This window comes from Microtus oregoni, unplaced genomic scaffold (genome assembly GCF_018167655.1).
Source record: "Microtus oregoni isolate MIOR12 unplaced genomic scaffold, Mior012 000011F_ref0000422, whole genome shotgun sequence".
NCBI lineage: Eukaryota > Metazoa > Chordata > Mammalia > Rodentia > Cricetidae > Microtus > Microtus oregoni.
In genome coordinates this window covers 5,783,085-5,807,134 of record NW_024543070.1, presented here as the reverse complement: position 1 = coordinate 5,807,134, position 24,050 = coordinate 5,783,085, and the positions used below count along the sequence as shown (strand labels likewise).

Sequence of the window (24,050 nt, the reverse complement as noted above, 5' to 3'; positions counted from 1 at the left end):
TTATAATTGAAAAACTCTCAGCAGGAGGCTAGCTCATGGAATTAAGACTGATATAAGTGGCATTTTTCCCTTGGTCTCCAAGGGCTCATCCAATATTTGTCAACTCTTTATTAATGGAATTCTTCACTCGCTGTGAAAGATGGCATTAGTCTTGGTGCTACCAAGTATAAGAAGTCCAGTTAATCACACAAAGAGTGATGGAGACTCAGTTAAACTTAAAGCAAAATGAACATGCTGCCATAGTTAGAGCCAAGCTCTTGCAAATACTATCAAGGTCCATCTGCAGGTTGCGGGACTGACTCCGGTCTTGGGTATAGATCACAGAAGAGCATTATTCCAGCTAAAGTCAATTGTTGTGCAACACCTGAACTCTCTTAAGATCGTATAGGCATGAAGGCTCAACCCTCCCTTGAGAGATGTGACCTCCACACATACAACATGGCACTGGCTAGAGGTCTAGAGAATAGTCATAGAAACATGTTGGCAGAGACTGCTCATTTGTTTCCTGGCTGCACAGACCTGAAATAATCATGCAAATCTATATTAATTACATCACTTCTTGGTCAATTAGCTTGTGCATATTTCTAGCTAGCTCCTACATTTTAAATTGACCCATTACTATTAATCTGTACATCACCACAAGGTCGTCGCCTACCAGCAAGGTTCCAGCATTTGTCTCCTCTGGCAGCTATCTCTCTCTCTCTCTCTCTCTCTCTCTCTCTCTCTTATACATATATGGGAGATAGATAGATAGATAGATAGATAGATAGATAGATAGATAGATATAGAAATGAAGGTATAGATATAGATATTGTCCAGCCTGGCTATATTCTGCCCTGCTATAGGCCCAAAGCAACTTCTTTATTGAGCAATGGTATTCACAAGATACTCAAGGGAATCCCACACCAGGAATATGGAGGATTTAAAGACAAAAAGTACATCCAAGGCAGCAGTCCTGAGTTTTCTCAGGACATGTGTGCTCTAGCCACACTGTGGGAGGCCAAGGAGGATCCCATGGAGCTTGGTCCAGACACTAGTGGGGCCTAGTGTGGATGTATATAGACCACAGCTGTGAACCTGGTAACAAGCACGCCTTCATAGTTTTGTGAGGCGTGTGAAAGCACAGGCCCTTTTGAGACTGCAGTATCAGGAAACCGGAGGCCATTTGCAAAGTTGACCCACACACAGAATCACTTTTAAGTTTCAAGGCTATGGACAGGGCAGACCAGCTCTAGCCTCCCTCTTTGGCTCAGTGAAGCAGCTGTGTTACAAAAGTGTCCTGCTGCACTTACCTGGCAGGGGAGATACCATGATCACGATGGTCATTTTCCCAGGGGGAGGCTAATCCATTGCACTTGGATGTGCTGACCCTTGTAATTTCCTCAAATGTGGGAAACCCAAATGCTTAATTTGTGGTAGCAGGATGCTGCATCCATGCTCTCCCCTGTTGAAAATAGAAAAAGATTTCAAAAGGTGTCCTGCTGAAGAATGCTGGGTCTCAGCAGGTAAACGTATTAATTTGGTGGTCTGTTTCTTGTTCGCATCAAAATGTAAGTTGAGGAAATCTCTTTAAAATGTATAATAAATCCTTGCCATGCTTTACCTTGCTATGAAAACTTTCGCATTTTCCAGCCATTGCAAGCTCACACTCAAGAAAACAATTACACAGCCTAAGAAGAGATGGATTTGGAGGTGTTGAAGCCCAATAGACAACAGACCTACGGTAGTTGGGAATTTTGGACCAAAAGCTTCATTTAATAAGTCTCTCCTGCCCACTCCACCCCCACTCCCACCACAAACACACTTGATTGTGGCTTTGAGCTTCCAGAGACCTTCAGTCTAAAATCCAGTCCCGAAGTTTATGGCTTCTGGGGTTTATAGTCTTTCCCTTGAAGGTTTTCTGTACCTATTAGTGTACAATATGGTTCTTCCTCTCACAACAGTGGCTCCTATGAAAGCCAGGAAAGTTTTATGCAATACACATGGAGATTGAATGGGACTTCTTGAGAAATTTGGATAAGACTTTGCTTTGAGGGGGTTGGAGTGTGTGTGTGTGTGTGTGTGTGTGTGTATGTGTGTGTGTGTGTGTGTGTTCATGAATAGATTCAACAGTTTTACCCTTCCACTTTCCAATCTACTTAGTTTGAAAAAAGAGAAGAAAATTAAGATTTTTTAAAAATTATTCAAACTGTAATTTCATTTCAAGCAGAGTCCTCCATTGCTTGTCTTATGTTTGAATGAGCTATTTGCCTGAAATTACAGCCTCATTAACAGTTCAATTGCATAAACTTAATCTTGTAGTGACACCACATAGAACAACAGCCAAAACAACAAACCTGCCCGGCCGGTTGTTCTGGTACTAAAATGATCAGCTACTTCACTTGCTAATATTTCCTTCCTCAAGACCCTTGGTCTAATTCGCCACTTAAAAACTCAAGCAGTCTCATTACAGAAGACCTTGGCAAGAGTGAAGAGCCAATGCTGACACTTGGGTTTTACTTCGCTGAAGATACTCGTCAATGCAGGTCTCAGTTAAGACAAATAGCCCAATCATAGACTCCACTTGCTTTGCCCACAGTGGAGGGGTGGAGGTCATCTTCTGGACATTCTGTTCTTTGCAATTGTCACCACTGAAATGTGCAGCCAGCTCACTTACTACCCACATAGGAGAGCCAGCCTGTTTGTAAACTAGCAGCCCTAACTTTCAATGCTCAGAAGGTCACTGTATAAATAATGCAAGATGCATCCCGTGACTTTCATAAAGTACAGCTTGAGGATAGTATAGTAACCAACTGTGTTATAAAGAATTATCTTCATTGTTTCTGTCAGCATTTGAAGCCAACTAAAATTACCAAAACTATATACTTCTCATTTATCACCCAATTCTATAAGAGAAAAGGTAATATGTTTCTCAGCAAGGGATAACATTTGGCTACTCTAGGAGCTACTACTATTTAGAGTAATAAGAAGAGAAAAACTAGGAGTAATCGTAACACTGGGAACATTTCTCCACATCTCAAAATGTAAGGCTCAGCGATGAAGAGCACTGCCTGTTTTTCCAAAGATCCTGAGTTCAGTCCCCAGCAACCACAGGGTGGTTCACAACCATCTATAATTAGATCTGGCGCCCTCTTGGGGAAGAGATCTGATCAGTCATCTTCATCATTTTAGACCATGAAACTCAATATGAACAAGGTCATCAGCCATATACTGCTGCCCATGTCTGCCCCAGCATTGCCAGGGCATAAATTTCAAATTTCATTCATTTCAAAATGTAACAGGCTCTCTATTAAGAGTCTTTCAATGTGTACAATCTCATTTAAGCCTTAAAACATTTCTATAAGGGTCAGAACTATGTATTCACATTTTACAGAGAAGTAGCTAGAGGCATATGTGTGTAATCACTTTCCCAGGCTGATCAGGGATTCAAGTACATTTCCTTTGGGTTCCAGAATCCAGACCTCTATAGCTATGCTCTAGAGTGCTTCAATAGGACTGCTAGCCTTAGCCTTGGTTCATAAGATATAACACTTGGGAGGCAGACATGGGTGGGTCCCTGAGTTCTAGGCCAGCCTTATCTACAAAGCGAGTTCCAAGATAACCAGCGCTACAGATAGAAACCCTACCTCAAAAAACTAAAATAGGAAAATAGGAAAAAAAAATAAAAACATAGCCTAGATATTTCATAAACAGTATGTACATGTTTAGACTGTGTAACATTTTCAACTTCAAGGACTTTCCACTTTTTCATTATAGCACATATATAATCTGTGAATTAAAACATAATTACACTCTCAGTAAGTTTCAAAATACTCAAAGTTATATCAATTCAGCCTCCATCCCAAGATCAAGAAAGAGATGGCTTATGCATTTTTAGTCTTCCAATTAAGGACAAGTATGTTTGCAAAGTGAAGGTTATTTTGACTTTGATAAGTATATTGCTTACTGTCTGACCATAAAGGACCAGAGCTGGGGATGTTTTGTTCTTCACTTCAGGCATGATGACTGGACCTCCCTGGTTGTAAATTCCCTAATATTTGATGGCTCCAGAGTCAGCAGAGAAATGATGCATAATAAACACAACAATGCATTATCCACAGTTTCTTGATTTGGTGCCCAGTCAGGGAAGGAAACAGTCTACTTGTGAATGGATTTTCCAAAATAATACACAGGCGGTGTCTATTGGAAAGATCTGAAGAGGAAAATTGAAGCTTGCTTTTCATGCTACAGTCTCCAAATTAGCCTTTGAAACTGACAATCGTGAATGACGCGGACCCGTGTCCCACCATCACAGGATTGGTATCAGAAAGAACAGAGCATTCGGGCTTTCATCTGCCTGGGAAAAAGGAAACAGAGTTTATTTTGGACAGAAAAGGGGGAAAAAGGATATTTGATAAAAGCCAAAGAAACAAGCTGCCCAAATCTTTTGACGAAGAAGAGACAAAGGGAATGGGTTTGTGGAATAATACACAGACCTAAAAATAATGTTTCAATAATTCTCTAATTGTTCCATTTTATCCAGAACAATGTTTTTGCAAAATCCAAAAGCTCACTTTAGAAGGAAAAATAAAAACTATTTTAAGGCCTGCCTGTGAGGAAATGGTATTTTTCAAGTATGAAGTAAGCTGTAAGGGAAACAGTGAGGATGTACAACATGGGGGTGAACCCACAGCTCTGCCCATGGCAGCTGCCTCCCTGTCTGCATCCAAATTAGAGACATGATTTGTTGCCAGGGACCTGAGTTGTTACGGAGTTCAGGTCTGGCATTTCATAGTTTATGAGCTTAAAACGGTGAAGTGATTTCCACAAGGTCATGCTTAAGTTGTAGTCTTTCTATTGTCTAAATAACAATGTCAAAAGGATGAAGGAAAAGGAGGCTGTATTGTATCCCCCCCTTGGAAAATGATGACTGTGCCTATTGGAAGAGCAGTTCCCTAGGCCACACAAGATTCTGGGTTCAATACCTGAGGTTACAAAATAAATTAATTACCCAAAGACTTTCTGTAAGAAAATGGTCATGATTGTGGCTGCGGAATCCATGCATTCACTAAAGCATACTCTTAGGAACCCAAGAAGCACACGTGGATCTATGTTGCCATTAAGCAAGTTGTAACACTCTGCTTACAAACTGCATTAAAGTGCTTGGCCTCCTGAAAGAGCTAGAGCCATTTCTGCTGGCACACCAGGAAGCTAGCTAGGCTACTAAAGAAGCCACACAAGCCTTCCTTGCCAGGGCTGAATCAGGAAGACCTCTCTTAAAGGAGCCCCAGTGCTTCTGATCTCCTTCTGCAAACTGAGCCTATCAGGGGGCGGGGGGGGGGGGGGGGGGGCGGGAATGTGACTACCAAGAAGATCCACTAAACTGTTTGTGTGTGTGTGTATCCGGGGGGAAAATGTGACTACCAAGAAGATCCACTAAACTGTTTGTGTGTGTGTGTATCCGGGGGGAAAATGTGACTACCAAGAAGATCCACTAAACTGTTTGTGTTTGTGTGTGTGTGTGTGTGTGTGTGTGTGTGTGTGTGTGTGTGTGAGTGTATGTCTAGATTTTTTTTCTAAGCTCTCTCAGGTTTTATGTGGATGTAGTCAGCACGTGGCATGTCATTCTGTAGGTAGAAGCTGCTTTTTCACTTCCTCTGTTTCTGATTCTCACCCACCTGACTGCTACAAAGAGATAATCGTTCTACTGGTACTCTTCTAGTTCAAGACCATGTAATCTTAGTTCACTGGAGGAGTACCCTTGGAGGAGATACTAGAACACTAGAAGTCTTGTGACTTCCTGACCATCATGAGAACAGCCTACCACAAGCTTCTCCCATGATGTACCATGTCAAAATAGGCCCATAGCAGCAAAGCTAAGCAACCATGGACTAAAATCATGAGCCACCCTTATAAGTGGATTATCTCCCAGTATTTGTTACAGTGGCAGAAAGCTAGTACGGTGGCCTAATTACATATACATTAAGTACCACTCGGACCCCAAGAACAGCCAAGACTGAAAGGGGCCCAGGCTTGCCCTTACAGATCTTATATACTCTAGAGAGAAGCATTGTAACAGGTACCTGTAACCATAGAAACTAAATATACATAAGCTAGTATCATCAAAATAAGTGTGCAGAGAGCAGTCATAAAATGGAAAGATTTTTCTCTGGGGAACATCCCAAATAAATGCCGTCACTACAGTGGAAGCAACAGTCCAATTCTTATTTCTGTTGTTGAACATTTTAATATCTACCCTTCCCATCCCTTCCCATCCCTTCCCATCTTGTAACTTCATCCTGGGCCACTGTATAACAAGGAGAAAGTATGAGTGCAGAAGGAAACATTTCCTTCTTAAAATGGTTAATAATTCTGCATTTGTGATTTGTAATAAAGAGCCCATGTCCAAGTTGATTCTACTGTTTTACAAATTTCCTGAAGGCCATATACTCTCCTATTGCCTCCACCCAGGAAAAGCTGCCTCCCACCACCACCACCACCCTCACCACCATAGCTTTTACTTGGCATTGAGACTGAAGGGCACAGTCTGTACAGTCAGTGGTGGTCAGTTTCCTCTTTGCAGAAGATGCTATCAGGGTCAAGTCTAATGAGTAAAATTGAGGATGCAACCTGGAAATATGGTTATTGGGGATAAACACTGCTCTACACCAAGACTGTGGCTTTCATATTCTGCCCTAAAAGGAGTATCACAAGAAGAATCACTGAAGTGTTGTCAGCAAAAACAGAATGGAGGAATATGTGCAGATTTTCCTGTGTTAAGTCTATGTAGGCCCAAAGCAAAGGGCTTTAAATTCCTTGTAGTGAAATTCTATAGAAGTCACTTCCCACCCAGTCTCTATTTTTAAACATGGATTAACAGTCGGGTCCTGGTACTTATATCTCTTAAGTCTGGGCTAACACAACCCTCACCTCACCATTGGATTCCATGGCCATGGTGGGAGTGAGTCCAAAGTCTTTTAAAACTTCTTTCTAAAAATGAGAGTCACTTCTGCTTAGATTTCATTGGCCAAAATGAATCAAAGAGTATATCTAATTTCCATGGGATGGAGAAGTATGGCCCTATCATGTTCCTACCAGCTTATAACTTCTATTCACATATATTCTGTGTGATCACACACAGAGGAAGAACCTCTTGAACTTGTAAATTTGGCAAACTGGTTTTTCAAAACCCGTCATCACTGTATGACCATATCCATGAGTTGGGTCTCTTTATATTATAGCTACTACATTGTTGAATAAGTCATCTTTGTGGGTGCTTGTTAAGTATGGGCAACCTGTGAGAGTCATGTTTATAGCTGCCTGAGAATACAGCCCAGCCTGGAGAAAGAGAAGAAAGCTGACATTGCAGGTATAAATGCAGGAGCTAGGCACTGACTGGACACGGTGTGTGCAATATCTCTTTAGTCACCCTAACAGTGCCTCAAGAAGAATGCCACAGTGTATACTCAGCTCTGTCTGATTTCAGACTTCATATGTGAGCCAGGGTCAGGCCATGTAAGTAATCATATTACCCTTCTTTAGTAATAATAACCATATATTTATCCTTCTTATAGCCCTTCCAATCGATTGGTTTTGAAATGAGAATGTGCCCAGCTGCTAAGGATAGACAAGCTTGTGGAGTGTAGACGCTAGAAAATACAGGCTGTTAGATGTGTTTTGAAAATCGGGCTAGCCTCTAAAGCCGTATCGCTTTCCTTTGTTCTACCCAACACATGAAAGGAGATTGACAAGGGGAAAAAAAATGTTTCCTCGGTGATTCCGAGGAAAGACACAGCTGTTAGCCTTTTCTCTTATCAGGAGGATTCGCTAAGCAAGAAAATAGAGAGCAACTTCCACGCTGCAGACTCGAATGTGAAGATAATGGTCAGCAGGGCTCAGTGAGCTGGCCGTGTTCCTGTTCCAACAAGCTCTTGACAAGAGCACGCCTGCCAGGGAAAGAGAAAGCTCCTCATTCTGCCAGGGAGACAACACACAGCTGCGCAGACCCTTACTCCTGCTAAACCCAGGGACAAATGCACGAGCTGTCCTAAATGTGCCACTCTACAGGGGACTCTACGTCCTTTTCATATTTTAATTTTTCAGTCAGTGTCTACTATTTGATATGCCACAAATCAGTCTCTCAATAGCATCCCCCACCCTGTGAACACACACAATCTTTCCATCTTTAAAAAAAAAAAAGCCTTGCTTGTTCTTCATTTCTTCACAGTCACTACTCTGGACTCTGCAGATCACGACAGAACACTGTTCTCTGCAGTTTCTCTCCTCTGCTAAGGAAAGGCCCCTATCACTGCTCCATCCAAGAATCCCTCCTAAACCTTGGTTAAAGCGCAGGAGCTATGCCTTTAATTGGGCATTTCGTTAGAGAAGAATGGGGAAGAAACGGAAACAAAATGGTCCGTAGTCATTTGTTTCGGGGACATCTTTGCAGTCATCAACATCTGAACCCTACTGAAATACAGTTTCAATTTCCCTTCTCAACCATGGGGAAAGCCGTGTTGACAACACATATTTCTCTCTGTCAAAACATTTCACTTACTCGGCAATCTGTGGACAGTTGGAGAGCCATATCACCAACTAGCAGCAGCGGAGCGTTCTTCCCATTATTTTAAAATCAAAATGGCACGTGCCTCGTGAGAGGGGCAGGATACGGGCCAAGGTCCAAATTGAAAAGAAAAGTGCTAACAGAGCCAGCAAGCGAAGAGGGCACTGTAAATAACCCGCCTCGTTATTGAGCTACAGAGAAAGATGGGCTCTGTGGCGTTCCATTCCGGCTTGAGGGCACAGTCCCATTGCCCTTGAATTTCAGTCTCTTGGGAGGTCACTGAGGGAATTCTCAGTGACAGTGGCGAGATCTGACTCACATTGGCTAAGCGTTTCAGGCGTTTGTGTCTAATTGTTGCTGCTGGAAGATAGGCAGGGCAAAAGCAACAGGGACACCTATTTAAAAAAAATAAGTCCAAATACCAGTGAAGGATTCGCTTGGTATATGTGTCTTACATTGAACAGTAAAAGAACAGGGGTCCTAAACAGGACACACACTGACAAAACTGCTGTAGCTCATAGACAAAGATATTAACCATGATGCAATCATCCCCAGCGGCTCCTTTTCATTGACAAATATTTAAAAGGAACAATGCTCAGGAAAATGAAAACATGCTTCTCAGATAAAGGCTTCAAGCTGCACAGGAGACCACCGAGAGTAAAGGAGAACACTGGCTGAACGCAGGTCAGGATGGAAAGCTGGGGAAGCCAGGCTCTTTGGACCACCCTGAGGTTCAAATTCATGAACATGATTGCTATAGTTTGAGGGAGAGACGGACACACCTGCAGAACAGCAAATTCAGGTCAATAAAGAGCACCGCAAGTGGCCATGCTCACCACCGGGTAGCAATGCATCTCCCCAGGGTCACAGGGCAAAGGCAGTTCAGCAAGCACTACTGATGGGCTCAGCAAGGGGAAAGCCTCCCATGAGTCACCCCCAGCTACCTGTCAATATATCTTGCTGGGGTTTTGCAAAATGTTCTGTCATCCATTTAGGAAAGGTCATCTAGAATGCATTTTGACTTGCAGTAGCAAGTGGCTCTATTAGAATCCCCGGCATCAGGCTGGCTGAGTTTCCCAAGAAGTGTGTGGTTTATCTTTCTTACAAAATTCACTGGTTTGTCAAGTTGGTACCAGCTGTTATCTCTTTAATGGAGATGACTGTATAATTTCAAAATATCTTACTCTACAATTACCCTGCTGCCGCAGTCTGTCTGGAGCACCGAGATGTGCCCCTTGCTTCTCTCTCTTATCTAGAAGGGTTCATTCATCATTCCCATCGTGCGGCTGAGCGGCACAGTGGTTACCACAGCTCTTGCCTTCATCTTGTTTCATCAGTCACCAACCAACAGTTACAGGCCAGGGAGATTAACTCTGAGCTTTTCCATTCCATTCTCTCATAAAAAGAAACAACGCAGTAATGACTGACTGCTAGATAGCTACTCACAGTCCATTCCCTCGCTTTGCAGCACCAGCAGCATTGAATGGTTAAGACCAACTTAGGAAGAATTATAAAAAAAAAAGAAGGTAATTCCACATAAAATAGTAAATATAAAATAATGTGCAAATGATATCTTTCTCTACTCTCACTGCAGTCCTACTAAATATTTTAAATGTCTTTTAATAATCTTATTTTATGTGCATAGGTGTCAGATCCCCTGGAACTGGAGTTACAGATAGTTGTGAGCTGTCATGTGAGTGCTGAGAATTGAACTAGTGTTCTTGGAAGAACAGTTAGCGATCCTAACCACTGAACCATCTCACCAGCCCCCAATATTTGAAATTTTAATTTGTAGGGCTTTAAGATCTCAGTAGGTAGCCTAGAAGGGCCTCAGACTATTTTTTTTATTAAGTTTGGTTTATACTTTTTTATTTATTCTTCTCTCCTATAATACATCCTGACCTCAGCCTTTCTTCCCTTCACTCCTTTAAACTGCTCCCCACCTCTCCTCTCCTCCACAACCACATCTTCTCCATTTCCTTCAGAAAAGAGCAGGCCTCCCAGGAATATCAACTGCACATGGCATAACAAGATGCAATAAGACCAGGCTCAAATCCTCATAACAAGACTGGACAAGGCAGCCTAGTAGGAGGAAAAAAGTTCCAAGAGCAGGCAAAAGAGTCAAACACCCCATAGTCCCACAGTTAGGAGTCCTACAAGAACACCCATCTCCACAACCATAACATATACAGATGACCTAGTGTGGATTCATGCAAGCACCATACTTACCTCTTCATTCTCTGTGAGTCCCTATGAGCCCTGCTTAAGTGATTCTGTGGATAATATTCTTCTTGTATCCTCGACCCCTCTGGCTCCTATGATCTTTCCTCCCATTTTTGAAAGAAGTTTACCAAGCTCTGCCTAATGTTTGGCTACTGATCTCTGTATCTGCTCCCAGCTTCCATCTTCTGCCTGAGGAAGCATCTGTTGGCTATTGGGCTAGCAGAATATCATTAGGAATTATTTCATTGACTTTTTTTTTTGCCAGTCACATTTGGTTCTATCCTATGTATCTGGGTCATCCAGTTTCCAATTCCTGGCCATCCATGGCCCCAAACATTCAGTCTTGCCTTACTCCACCTCCAAAATGCTAGGGTTACAGGTACACACCTGCTTTTCTGGTGTCTTAACATTTAATTCTTATTGTGTGTTCCTAGTGAGCAACCCACCTTTAATACAACCTAAGCTATCAATCCACAGTCACTGTATCTTGGGTTAGGTCTGAGATACAAGTTCACAGCCACAGTCTTTCCTGGTTTGTTTCCCAGAGTTTTAGGAGCAAGATCAAGTCAACCTGACCATCAAGAGGGTTAACTTTTACTCCAGAGAGAAGCCCATCTACATTACAGCGAGGTACCCAAAAAAAGGCAAATATGACTCACAGATGAGCCAGGGAGGAGGTTCTCCTGTGGTGGGATTCAAACCATAGAACTGTCCTCAGAAGTCTAGGTCACTTTTCTTTGCCTGTGCCCTGCACCCTTCCTCGAGAGCACAGCACCCTGCCTTGGTATTACGGCCCACTTTACTCTGAGTCTACTTAAAATATTCAAATAAATCTATGGTGCAAAGTTTGGTAAATGACAGAGACTTAGAGAGAAGTCTTTGCAAAAGACCAAGACTTAGAGGGAAAGGGAAGGGAGAGAGGGGAGGAAAGAGAGAGGTGTTAGCTTTGAAAATGTAGAAGATTCCTTGTAAAGATTCAAATCTCTTGAAGCTCTCTGTATGTGCCAGCAAAAATCCTGAAAGGTGGTCATATTTTTTCTTGTTGCTGCAGAAGAAAAAGCAATACAGATAGAGAGGCTTGCTGATCACTGCCTGGTGGCTACTGGCTATTTTAAACTTTGGTTCAACATGACTCTCTCTTCCCATTCAACCCATCTGGATGGCGTTTAATGGTTTAAGTTGCACGTTTCACCTCCCTGAGTGTCTTATAGTCAGCTCTCTGTTATTGGGATGCAGCTGGCATTTCCTGGCCATGGTCACCAAGGTGATGTTGTTTGACTGTTTTCCTTAATCATGGTGAGGATGGGTGCACAGCTGAGCAGAGTGCCTGGTGTCTAGAGAACCATACACCAGGGTCTCGGAGGGCGGAGAAGTCAGCAGAGGAATCTCTGAACCATGTCCCAAGTGGGGTTTAGGTCTGCTTTATCTGCTCACTTTAAGAGTTACTTAGGGACTGTCACACTAACTGAGAGAGGATCTAAATCAAGCTTTGTGCATACCAAAGTCACATGTCACATCTTAGCTACTGTCAAAGCTAACAGTTCCCCTCCCCTCACAATTTCTGAACCTCAACTCTACAGGGCTATAAAATATCCACAGAATGGCATCTGGGTTTTTTTTCCCTGTTGCTATGGTAAAATAATCCATCAAAGGCAAATTAAGGGAGAAAGGGTTATTTCCATTCACAGTTCCAAGGTCCAGGCCATCACTGGGGGATGTCATGGCAACAGGAGCTTGAGAGAGCAGGTCACCTTGCATCCACAATTAAGAAGCAGAGAATGATGACTGTATGCTGCTGCTCGGCTCTCTTTCCTATTTCAGGTCAGGATCCCAGCCAGGAAATGGTACCACAAGCATTGTGCATGTCCTGATTGTTAATACAATCGAATAATACCCCAGAGACCTACCCAGAGATCCATCTCTCTGGTGGTTTTAGATTCTCTCAAGTTGATACTTAAAACTATCAGAAGCAGCTAAATAATGGAAGCCACCAGCAAACTATAACCAAGAGAACATTAGAGGAGAGAAAGAAGTAGCGGTCTGTAGGCTCATAAGTGAGGAAACCACATCAGAGATGCAGGGACCTATAAGCAGGATTCGTGGATAAGGGACAGTGGGCCTATGCTTCTGCTGTACCCAAGCATAGCATTGCTCCATGATTGTCTAGGCCTTATTGGAGACTTCCGAGATGATTTTTCCTCCTCCTGTTCCTTCTATCCTATGCCAGGAATGACCCCTGTGAATCCTTTGGCAATACCTTGATCCAGGTACTGGAGAGATGACTCAGAGGTTAAGAGCCCTGGCTGCTCTTCCAGAGGCCCTCAGTTCAATTCCCAACAACCACATGGAGACACACAACCATCTATAATAAAATCTTGTGCCCTCTTCTAGCATGGAGGTGTATATGCAGGCAGAGACTATACATAATACAAATAACAAATAAATAAATATGAATGAGTGAATGAATCTTTAAAAAAAGGATTCAGATTTCTTTGAATGTCCAAGAAGTAAAATATCATCTCAGTCTATAAAAATGTTTTATTATTGAAGAGAGAATATAAATGAACTCAAAGTCAAATCCACAGAATATAGCAGATCAAATTTAGGAATACTTAGAAGAAAACAAATATATGGTCCTCAAGCCTTATGTAGTTATGGGACAAAATAGTAAATACATAGACTTCAGGCGTGTGGTCTCTGCAAGCACTGCTGAATTCAACTGCAGCATGAAAGCAGCGGCGGATGGTGCACGGGGCATGAGGAAGCCCTGCAAATGACAATAAATGCCATCTGTGAATGCTGAAATTTGGATTTTACCTAAATTTCATCCATCACAGAATATTGTTGTTACTTTTCCTTTGGGGGAATTTAGTTTATTTTGATTGTTATTAGCTATAGGTCTGCATCAAAAAAAAAATATGAGCCCAGGTTTGATTTGCAAACCATATCTTGCAGGCAAGGGTACCAAAGAAATGAACATGCCAGTGACCGCAGTGCGCATGTGCATACCGAGGAGCACATGTGCTAAATCGTCTCTGCCGGCAACTCCTACGAAGAAGGTTCTAAATGCTTTGCAGGGGTAGTCTCACTACACACAAAGATGATGGTTTTCTAGGGCGATTATGTGGAAGTGCAGAAATATTACAATGCATAAGCTCCTTGGGGGCAAAGACTGCGTCATATGCATTTTAGTTTCCCTTACTTGCCTTACAAACTGTCTACATTCTATTTATTTTTTTCTCAATTGAATGTGCTTTAATGAGTTTGTTACAAGCCATCTCATTACATGATAGTCAACCCTTGAATGCTAACTAATGACTCAAAGATTCCAGAACAATTTAGATCAATATGCTTTTAAAAGGGTATTAAAATATTATCCGTCATTAACACTTGATTTGTTCCTGAACAATTTTAAGACGGAAAACTGTAACCTGTTTTCAAAGATGTCTTCATATAATTACTGGAAACTAAGACCATTTATTTCTTTTCATATCATGTACCATAATTCCAGCTGACAGTACAAATACACTATTCAAATTTCAAGCATCCAAGCACATTATATAGTAAAAATATTTGAGTTACAGTAAAAATATTAATGGGTTTGAGGGCCAGGAACACAGATGACCAGAGATATTAAAAATCCTGAAAACACACTTGATCTCCAGAATCCAGATTTTAAAAATCTGGATGTGGTGACATGAATCCATAATCCCAACCCTCCCAAGGCTGCAGAAGAGAGACAGGACAGCACAGCACAGTGGAAATAAAAAGAGAGATCCTGCCTCAAAAGAAGGTGGGAAGAAAAAAATAGCTCCCAAAAAAGCTAACCCTGCACACACACCCATGCCCACACACCCATGCCCACACCCTCACCAACTCACAACACACATAATCCAAACACATCCAGATTAACAATTAATACCATTTTTAAGATTAATTGGTTCTTGACTCAACATTCCTACTGCTCTAGATTTTAAGCACGATTGTAACTTACAGTTGGAACTTGGGACTGTATGGGCAACTATCCCCAGCACGTCAGTGGTCCAGACTGGGGAGCCCAGCGCAGTATCGTGAAAGGTAAGGGAAGTGTACAGTCATTTTTCAGTTTCAGGAATCTCTCTGGTACCTCCAATGCAGGACTTACCTTAAAGCATTTTCTATAAAGACATTCTAAGAGATAAGCTAGGTTCAGCGAAATGCATAGAAAGTTTTCACCTTCTCTTTCTGTTCTCTCTCTCCCCCTTCCTTTGCTCTATCATTTCCACACATAAACACAACTGTCCACACACACATGAGCACACGCATACACATGAATATAGTTTCTTCTCATGATGACCAATACATAATAATGCTAAGAAACTTCCTTCAGTTTCTACCATACTGCGTTCTTAGCCTGAGTATTTACAGCTAACTGCTATAAATTGGGTCTCATGATACAACCTTCTTTAAGAATCTACAGGAATTATTATAATATTGTATGGAACTATTCAGTACTAAGAAATGAGGACCTAAAAGCTATTTTTCACTTCAAAGTATTCTTAACTTTGTTTCTCAGACTAAAGAATCTGCATGCGGTTCCTGTTTTCTGTGAGCCAGGCCAGGGTGTCAGGGCCCACATTTGTCTTCAGTTGACAAGGCCAGAACTTGATAGTCAGACCACCTCAGCCAATAACAGTGTAAATCACTCACACATCCCCTGAGGCCCATCAACAGAAAAGAAGCAAGAAAACACAATTAGCATTCACATCAACCTCGGTTGTTCATGTCTTCCACTACCTTACAGCTAAGGCAGATAAAGGCTAAATGGTTTGTCAAGGTCCCTCTGCCAGTGGCCAGTGTGAAGTGAGCTTGAGTCCCTGGGAAAGCCTGTGGCTTCTGAAAGCATATGCAGTCATCTCTGGCCACTAGAAAACTCCTTTGAGCTGGGGAAACTGTCAGCTCTGCTCTGAGATCTGTGCCTGTATGCCTGAGGCAAATTGGCTGGGAAGAGCTTCTTCAGGCACGGGTGTCACCTCCTCTGAATCGAGTGAACTGACTCTCAGGCAAGGAAAACAAATGAGGGGTTTCTGGCTCAGTGCTGAGGAAAAGTTGAAACCTGATCAGCTCCTGAAGTGTCTCCTTCTGAAAGCGACTGCTCAGGCTAGCACTGTTGAGTTTCATTAAGTCGGGATCAGTCTGTCACAGTTCTGAGCCTGTGCCTGCACATTCCGCTAAATTCCAGACAGGACTAAACCAATCATTTTACTTTAGAACGCACACTGTGGAAACAGGGATTTAGTCTTTTCCTGAGGTGAAACCAAAATCTGAGCCAAGAATGGATCCCCTTTTTTGTATTCGTCACTCGCTTGCCTTTCCCCCCATGCTCTTCCTTCTGGGGCAAGAACCACAGAATCCTGGGAAAGGGAAAGTGGTCCTCTCCAAAGATACAGTTTTGTTTATGACCTCTGATCTGGCTACAATTTCCTCGGCAACTTGGGCTGCTGTATCCAGGAAGCAGCAGCAAACCCAAGGGAGACTTGAAAACGTGAAGAAGAAAGTGGGCGGGGAATGAAAAGGAGGGAGAAGAAATATGATCACTAATGTAGCGAGCAGAACCCACGCAAATTCACAGATGTTTATCCTCGAGAAGGGAATGGAAATCAAGGTGAGTACACTCTGAGGCTCTGAACCTTCACTGTGATGAGCTAGGAAGGAAGAAGAAGCCACACGGATGAGCACGGTGGAAAGAGAGCCAGGTCACTGCTGCCGCCCATGCTCTGACCCATTCCAACATGAATTATCATGAGGAGTGGTACCACTGAGGGCCCCTAGCATGCTTGGAATTTCATCTGAGCAACGACTAGTGAAGAGCATCTTTGAAATTACCCAGTGTATTAATCAGGGTTCTCTACAGTCACAGAACTTATGGAATGGATAGATGATAGATAGATAGATAGATGATAGATAGATAGATAGATAGATAGATAGATAGATAGATAGAGTCTCAGCTGCTCTTGTATATATGCTGGAAGAAGTAGGCTCCAGTTTCAGTGATGGAATGGATAGGCTAGCAGGGTGAAGGCAAGCAGGTAAAGATGAAAACCTTCCTTCTTCCATGTCCTCATATAAGCCAGAAGCTTCCAGAAGAAGGTGTGACTAGATCAAAGACGTGTCTTCCAACCTCAAGATCCGGATCCTGTGTCATCACCACACCTTTACTCTTCATCCCTCCTCCTGTCTTTAACCAAGGTCTGACCCCTAGGAGTGGGTCTAAAGGAGGAAGACATTAACAAAAAGGCTAAGGCACATGTGTCTGGTTCTTTGTGATCTGACTTGAGTTGAATGGTAAGACAGTTCTTTGCTTCATGAGCCTATGAACGGTGTCTAGACAATTGCTTCTAGGGACCTCCATCAAGGCTCAATGGACATGTACAATGCCTGGTCCAACAGGCTTGAACTACTCATAAGCAGTTAACAAACATTTCCCACAGTATTTTCAAATCTCCAACCTATCAGAATATTAGCTGTCCCCTAGAAGGTGCCCTAGATAAGGCTAGATTTCTGTGTTGAAACACTATGACCAAAAGCAACTGGATATAGAGGGTATCCAGCTTACACTTGCTCATGGCTTTTCATCATGAAAGGAAGCCAGGGCAGGAACACAAACAGGGCAATAACCTGGAGGCAGGAGCTAATACAGAAGTCATGGAGGAGTGCTGCTCACTGGCTTGCTTGCCATGGTGATGCGGCGTAAAAGAACGGCAGACAGAATTTATTATAAAATATTTAGCTTTGATAAGGGGAGGACTTACAAAACCGAGGTTCCAGTGGAGAGCAGAAAAACAGAAGGGAAGGCGGGGAGCACACCCGCAATATTTATAAGTAAAAAATAACCTCAGGGGATCCCGCCCTTCAAGCAAGGTGATTGGCTGGGCTTCCCTACACCATGGCTTGCTCACCCTCCTCTCATATAGACACAGGACTACCAGACCAGTGATGGTACCACCCACAATGGGCTGGACCCTCCCCCATCAATCATTAATTAAGAAAATGTCCTATGTATTTGCATCCAGCTCCATCTTATAGACATATTTTCTTAATTGCTGTTCCCTACCCTCAGATGAGTTTAACTTATGTCAAGTTGACATAAAACTATTCGGTTCAGTAGAGAAGGGAATTCATAATTAATATAATCTTTTGCCTGGACACTTCAATCCATGGGCAGAAGAGTCAGGGACCAAGTGGATTTGAAGTCCTGATACCAGCAGCTAAGGGAGAGACCTTGAGAATTTCATCCTGTATCTCAGCAATTGTGTTGTCCTGGTGTCCACCCCCCATGCTAAGAACAGTACCCCAATCTCCACATGCGTTGATAACCTCTGAAGGTCCTCCTTCAATTTAATCCCCCAAAAGTACATGCTTCCAAAAATAATTTAAAATAGTCACAGGTAACAAGACCTATTCTTGAATTTCTTGTATTGTTGGGAATATTGCTCAGCTGAGAGCATGGATACTTTCACTAAATACTACTCAAAAATGAAGACTATTAGAACACTGAGAAATAACTGTCTTGGGTATTAAGGTTTATTAGAAGCTCTGTGTTTTTCAGATGTTTTATTTATGCATTGCTGATGATGGAAGTAAAAGGACAAAATAATTTGACCATGACATTTCACTGTTGATCCGTGTGTGTGTGTGTGTGTGTGTGTGTGTGTGTGTTCAGTTTTAACTCTCTAGGATCACTCTCACCACTGACATCCTGAACTGAACCACAATAAAAAAGAGAGTAACAATTTTAGAGAGGGCTTATATTAGAGGAAAATAGCATCTCCACTACAGTAGCAAAGATGATGAACTTGGGTAGCTGAGGAGATCAGAGGGGCAAGAGGAGAAATAGGAACAGAAGCTCAGAAAGGGGGAGAGTATGATGTGTAGTCATATGGAAAATGGGATAGACTGGCAAGGAAGACATTCAGTGACATCAGAAATGAGATCGGGCAAGTATGGTAGAACATGCCTAGTATCCCAGCTCTTAGGAGGCTGAGGCAGAGAAGAAAATCAGAATCATGAGTTCAAGGCCAGCCTGGGCTGCACAGCAGGACTTTGTCTCTAACTAGTTAGTTGGTTTTTCGAGGCAGGGTTTCTCTGTGGTTTTGGAGCCTGCCCTGGAACTAGCTCTTGTAGACCAGGCTGGTCTCGAACTCACAGAGATCCGCCTGCCTCTGCCTCCCAAGTGCTGGGATTAAAGGTGTGCGCCACCACAGCCCGGCAAACTATTTTTTTTAAGAAGAAAGAAGGCGAACTTTTTCTTTGCGAGAGGTTAGTTACAATTTTCAGGTGAACATTGAGATTTCTGACATTTCTCTCTGCATCTCAAAAGATACACAAAATTACTGTGATTTCATGAGTGTACTAGGAAAGTTTCCATGATGCCAAACCAACATATGGAATTTCGAGGAACAGCCGAGCACTGCTGCTTTGAAATCAGTCCCAAAAAATGTGACTCTAACTCATGGCCACCTTCTGAAATAATGCAATCCAAATTCTTCCTAGTCTCAAAATTGCAAATCAATCATTTTCTTATCACAAGGTGCTAATTCAGCACTGACTCACTTTATCTGTATCGGGATGTTTGGAAAGGCAGAAGTTCTTCAACCTTGGGCAATAAAATAAAGATGTTACTAACAGGAACAGCCTGTCAGAGAGTGAGATGCACGGGGCCTCGTCTGATTTATCTCTAGTAATATCTACTGGAGAGACAGCGGTGAGAGTGAATTGGATTGCATAGTCTATGGTGCTTTGCTCCAAAAGGTGTTTTGGCTCATTTTCCTGCTGCTTATACATGCTGGAAATGAGGAAATGCCCAGCTGACAATTTTCTCTTCTGATTTATAGGAGAGGTCATTTAATCTCAAGTAAGCATTTTTCTAACTATTAAATCCTCCAGTTCTCTCCACCCCTTCCTTGTCCTTTCATGTTTATCTTGGTGTGATTCAAGATTGTGGGTTGTGCCTATAGCAGGGTCAGCCAAAATGTTCTAGTGACTTTAGGTTTGAATATATAAATTGTAGAATGAGGTATTAATCTATGATTTATACCTTATAATATATATATGACTTATAGATTTATATGATTTGTATGGTGAAGTATTATTCTATAAAGTATAAAGCTATGATTTCAGAGTTTGAATGAAAACACAATAACACGGTATATAAGATGCTAAAATCATATAATTAATTAATAAATGTTATTTGTATCATATATATAAGAATGGTGTGTGTGTGTGTGTGTGTGTCTTTGAGATAGGGTTTCCCTGTGTAGTCCTGTCTGGCCTAGAACTTGCTTTTGTTGGGTAATATTATTTTCAGGTGTGTTACTTTTGTTTGTGCTGCATTTGATTATCTGTGAAGCTGTGAGTCTTTGCCTGTCTAAAACACCTGATGGTCCAAATAAAGAGATGAACGGCCAAAAGAGAGGCAGGAACAAGGATAGGCAGGTCTAGCAGGCAGAGAGTAGAAATAGAAGGAGACCCAAGAGATAAGAAACAGGAGAATGAGAGGACAAGGGGAAGAGGACCCCAGGGGCCAGCCACCCAGCTGCACAACCATGGAGAAAGAAATAAAGAAAAGTATAAGGAAGTAAGAAAAATAAAAGCCCAGAGGGAAAAGGAAGTTGGGATAACATAAGGTAAGAAAAGCTGGCTAGAAACAAGCCAAGCTAAGGCCAGGCATTCATTCATAAGGAGGACTAAACCTCCATGTGTTATGTATCTGGGAGCTGGGTGGCGGGCTCCCAAAAAGCCAAAAGAGTAAAACATCACACAACATGCCCTATTGATAAGGCTGGCATCAAACTCAGAGATCCACCTACCTCTGCCTCCTGAGTACTGGGATTTAAGGTGTGCACCTCTACTGCCAGGGTTATCAATGTATTTTTACCATACATTATGCAAGTGTTTAAAAATGAGGCTGGATCCTCCAAAATTCACAAATTGTATAAATATAGTCTCTTTGTCTCATTAATTTTCAATAGCTTTACATTATTTTCATTTACTATTCACGTAAGTTATTAAAAACTGCTTGGAATCATCGTCATCATCACCATCACCATCATCGTGAGTAGTACTGAGGATTGTACCCAGGTCCTTGTTCATGTTAGGCAGGCATTTTATTTCCAAATACTTAATGACATTATCTTCAATTGCCAAAGACCCCAGGGATAGAAAAGACCAAAGTCTTTAAAACAATTATCTTTCTTAACATTAAAGCAAAACATTCTTATCATTAGATATCCCAGAACTAGTTCACAGTAGCAGCGATATTTATCTCTTTTCAATAAAGGCACATCATCAGGAAGCCAGAGCAGAAATAAAGGCAAAGGAACACTCTTGTACTTGCTCTCAAATTTTTTTTTCTGACGTGTCCAGCACCTCACCTTCTCTAACACTTTCTATATTAAAATAGTAGATCACACCTGCCAAGAAACCAAGGTGATAGCAGAAGGTCGAGAGAGATCTCCGCTGTTGTGTAATTGTCTGCCTACAAGTGGGGCTATCAACGAGTAAGACCTGCAACTGGAGCAGACAGAAGAGCTTTCTGTGATGGTCCAGCGTGTGTACCTGTCACAAGAGTCAGTAGAGATGTCATCCCTACCCAGAAAACTAGAAAAGACCTTGTAACGCCTTACTCGCTATCAAATCTCAATAGAGCCCCAGATGGTCTCCCAGTAACACAGGGCTTTGTTATTCTTCTTCATGTTCTAATCTAAAGGCTTCTTTTTAATCCAAACAACTGCTCTCAAATGTAAATTGAGCTCATTTTAAAAGCTAAATTCATGAGGATCTTCATTCTCAGACAATACTTCACCCTGTACGAATATGTCCCTTGTCCTACTTTCCCTTGACCCACTTTCACCAAAGCGGCTCAGTTCAGCAATTCTATTAAGACCGCTATTTGTCTCATGTTTGACATGCCTACTTGGCTTGTATATTATCTGGCACAGGTAGAAAACCTCCCCTAAAAGTATAAGTCCTCAATAATAATGCTGTCCTCTTTGGCATCCACACTGATCTTTGTTCATGTGAACCTCAAAAGATCTTGTGGCTTCTGAGGTCATTTCCCCCTCTGTAGTTGTGCTACTGTATTAGAACTAATTTCTAAAGACTCCTTAAAACAACTAATTTTAACCTTCGCTGAGATGAACTAATGTCCTAGTGCCTGAGAATTTGGGCTGTTCTTTAAGGAATGGTGTTGTAAAACAGTGCCAGAGAGACCTTGGCGTACTGGAGCCGAGGGACCCCATGGTGGGTTAGAGACAGATACTCCATACAGACAGCACAGTGCTCACATGAAGAGTTTCTTTATTGGGAGGGAGTGAGAAAGAGGAGTGAGAAAAGGAGTGCCAGCGGCTTTGTGGGAACAGAGAGAGAGATACAGAGAGGCAGAAAGACAGACACAGAGAAAAAGAGGAAGAGAGTGGGGGTGGGAGCTGGGGAGAAAGAAAGAGAAAGAAGAAGAGAGAAAGCAGACGGGGGGTTCTCTCCTTTAAAGGGACAGGCACAATGCATGTGCACAGAGACCACGCTGCAGGCCAGTCACTACCTGAACACTGGGCATTCATGCAGGAGCGAAGCACTCTGCCAAGGGGTGGGCAGGTGGGCCTGAACGTTCACAAATGGGATACCGTCATCTTGCTTTTTTATTGTTTCCAGTGTTAAAGCAAGTACGAGTCTATTCTTCTCGCCACAGCCAACTAACCTTATCTCAGGTATTTAGCCACCAAAGTAATTATCTTGAGACTGAAGACTAGACAGGAATCTGGTATCTCTTCTTCCCTGGTATGGGCCAGAAATTCACCTCTGCAGCAAACAGGGTCTTTAAAAGAGGCTACTGTCACCCTGACAGACACACAGATATCCGAGAAATGGAGGTCTACTGTGGCAATGTTTATCTGCTGAGCACAGGATCCTAAAACTGAATGACCCGGAAGAGTGCCTTCAGTCAAACAGGGGTTTCCCAATCCAAAAATGTTTTTGCTTAACAAAGGGCAAATACCCAAGGGGATTACTGCTTAGTGGATCTTCTCAAGTGGCAAGGAGACTAGAAGCATAGGCTTAAAAGCAAGGCATCTAATAGCCTTCCCAAACTGAATTCACTATGGGATGTATTTCCAATAAAGTAATTGATTGTAATATTCAATAAATGTCTGCTTCTTCGTCACTATACATAAAAAACAATTGCAACAGTAACCCAATCTAGGAGAAAAATATTACACATTAGAGCGTTAAGCTGATGGAAAACCTTTTAAAATGTAAATAGCACACATTTGGGTTCAAGAGATGTATGATGAGCTGAAGGAAAGACTTTCAAACATTACTCTGTATTGCATTAGAATGCATTTCTGTGTGGGAAGTGAAATAGAATTATGATTTCTCTGACAAGAAGAAATGACGCAGTATTTCCTGTTGGTTTAAAAACAAGGAGCTTTATTTTTTTCATTTTAACAGATAATAGCGCTCTGGTGGAAGCCACCCCAGCCGCTAGTATCCATATACCTAAAGAGTGTGTAATGTTCTGGTGAAAGTTCCACCTCAAGCCCAGTCCCCCACCTCTCTCCAAACCCTGCCACACCCTGCCACATCTCAGAAAATCCACCAAACACAGCTACTCCTCCAGAGCTGTTAAAGACCACTCCCACAAGATATTTAAACTGCACTCAGGAAGAAAACAGACACATCCTGTCCCCCTTTTCCTTCTCCTCTCTGGGGGGCTGAAAAATCATCCGGAGTGTTTGATCCATTAAACCTGGACTTTTTCTTTCTTTCTTTCTTTCTTTTTTCTTTTTTTCTTTTTTCTTTTTTTGAAATAGAGATTCCAAATTTATTTGATTGGTTGACTGATTCTGATTCTGAGACAGGATCTCACCATGTATCCCCTTTCTGGTCTGGAACTTGCTATATAGACCAGATTGACCTTGAATTTCTGCAATCCCCCAGTTTCTGCCTCTCAGGTGCTGGACTACAAGTTAACAGTAAGGACCACTAAACTCAGTTCTCTTTCTCTTCCCTTCCCTCCCTCTCTCCTTCCCACATGCTCTCTCTCTCTCCCTCCCTCCCTTTCTCTTCCCTTCCCCCCTCTCTCATATGGTAATCTGGTTGTCTCAAAAAGAAGTTCTTATTTCTTCTTGTGATCTGAAATGCTTACCCAAGAGTCTGTGCGCTTGGCTCCATTTCTGACCTTGAACTTCAGGAGTGAGCACAACACTGCATTCAGTGCAGAGCTTTCCTGTCTAGGGTCCTTGGGGCTTAG

At 42.2% G+C, this 24,050-nt stretch overlaps 1 non-coding gene across 1 annotated transcript; it reads left to right on the top strand.

Moving 5' to 3' along the window:
- The first annotated feature begins 1,284 nt into the window (after positions 1-1,284).
- Positions 1,285-1,447, top strand: LOC121453751. Its single transcript, XR_005975067.1, has one exon. It is a non-coding gene; the product is annotated as a U1 spliceosomal RNA (small nuclear RNA).
- Positions 1,448-24,050: the final 22,603 nt, after the last annotated feature.